Genomic DNA, 2,188 nt, shown 5'->3' with positions numbered 1-2,188 from the left:
TGGTGGATTTTTTGGTGGAGTTGCTGGGTTTTTTTTGTTTGGATTTCTTGGCTGTGCTGTTTTGTTTTTAATGGGTTTTGTGGTGGGGTGTTAATGACGGTGGTTTTCGTTGTGGTTGTGGTGGTGGTTTTGTTTTGAGTTTTTTGTTTTGTAGTGGGTTGTGACTGCCACGGTGGTGGTGGTGGCCACGACGGCAGTGTTGCGGTTGTTATTTATTGTGTTAGATATATTATTTTATTGTGTTGTTTATATTATTTTAATGTGTTGAATGCTAACATAAAACTTTTGTTGTAGGGTGTATTATAAAGTGAGTTGTTAAAATAGATAAAGTAATGTTTTGAGTTGGTAAAAGCTAAAATTTTTAGATGTTTTACTGTGAATGCTCTTAAGAAGCATTATATGTGATTTAGTTATGGAAAATATAAATCACAAGTTTTTTATAAACTCAAAATTTTAAATTTGTAGTTGGCGATGAAATTGGGCGTTTTATCTTCGAAAACTATAATATGTCAACTAAGATAGCTTGCCTTAATCATGAAAGTGAAGACTTCTAATTGATATGTTGATAAGTCTTAAGTGTGTAAGACACATTGAATATTATTGCTATGAGATTAATTATTCCATTAACAATTGTCAACTGAATAATAAATTTCATGACTTTCATTTACATAAACTCTCAATCATGAGGAAATTTTGAACATGAATCAAAACGTTGTTTTCATTGATGTATCAAGAGTGAGATCTTAATTACAATAAAAAATATTAGTATGTTGAGAAATCACATGTGGTGATAAGGGAATACATATTCTTAAAATGGAATCTATAGTCTCTTTTAAGAGATATAACATATTCTCTTAAGATAGGTTTAATGTGATTAGTTATTCAGAGTGTTAGGCCTAACCACGGTAGTAAAGAGCTACTAAATATTATATTTTATAAAATGAGATTTCATAAATGTATGAATAACTTGAAGGATTGAAACAAGAATTCCAGGATAGAGAGAATCATTTACAAAGTGATAGCTATACATTATGCCTTTTTGTTACTATGAATGTTTTTTTTTTTTTTTTTTCTCTTGTGATAGAACTAATTGGTGTCTTGGTAGACGGGTTAATTGATTAAGGGTGAGTTTGATTGGGCTTTTTGAAAGTGTTTTTTGATAAAAGTGGAGTTTTCAAAAAGTGCATAATGAAAAAATACTTTTTCAAAAAACTGAGTGTTTTGTAAAAGCTGTTAAAAAGTGTTTTTTGAAAAAACTGAGTGTTTGGCTAGCACTTATAAAAGTGACAGTTTGAGGGATAAATTACCAAAAAGGACAATATATATATAAGGGAGTTTATTTCATACTTAAATAAATATTGTGAAATTATTTTTTTTCTCACCAATATTAGCTAATAATAACCTACCACTTAAGATTTATTGTGAAAGTATTGTGATAATTTATACTGATTTTAATTTGAACGTACTATTACAATTATTTTTTTCTCTTTCTAAAAAAATTATTTTTTTCTCACCAATATTAGCTAATAATAACCTACCACTTAAGATTTATTGTGAAAGTATTGTAAAAATATTGTGATAGCATTTCTCAATTTTAATTTCTTATTCTTTATTTTCTTTTTCTTTTTTCTTTTCATCCATATTTCCTTTTTTTTTTTTTCCTTCTTTTTCTTTTCCCCTCTTTTTTTCTCCTCCACACACATACCCTTACTTTTTTTTTTTTCCTTTTTTTCCTTCTTTCCTCCTTTTTCCCTACCACTTCCTCCACGCTCCAGAACATTCCACACAGAGCCTCTTTTTTCTTTCCTCCTTTCTCCCTTTTCTCTTGCCACACAGAACCTCCCTACCACTTCCTTCACATATTACTGACAATACCCAGTACCCACACTTAAACTCTGGCTTTTGAAACACAGTGGGCAATTTGGGAAGAAGACAAAGAAGAAAGAAGAAAGAAGAAAGAAGAAGAAGACGAAGAAAATCGGTCTGGATCGGTCAAGAGGAAGTCGTGACTTTCTAGCTACAGACCAAAATGCACCTCAGAGAAATCCCTCTCTGTTGAAGCTTGCATGGTTGAATCTCTCTCATCTGATTTCAAGTGTTCTGCTACCATTGAGTTTGTATTTTGATTTTGATTTTGGGTTTGGGTTATGGGTTTTCAATTGATGGTTTAATTTTAAGTTATTTTTTG

Source organism: Quercus lobata, chromosome 2 (assembly GCF_001633185.2).
Source record: "Quercus lobata isolate SW786 chromosome 2, ValleyOak3.0 Primary Assembly, whole genome shotgun sequence".
NCBI lineage: Eukaryota > Viridiplantae > Streptophyta > Magnoliopsida > Fagales > Fagaceae > Quercus > Quercus lobata.
The sequence above is the reverse complement of the archived record's forward strand: the minus strand, read 5'-3'. Positions refer to the sequence as shown.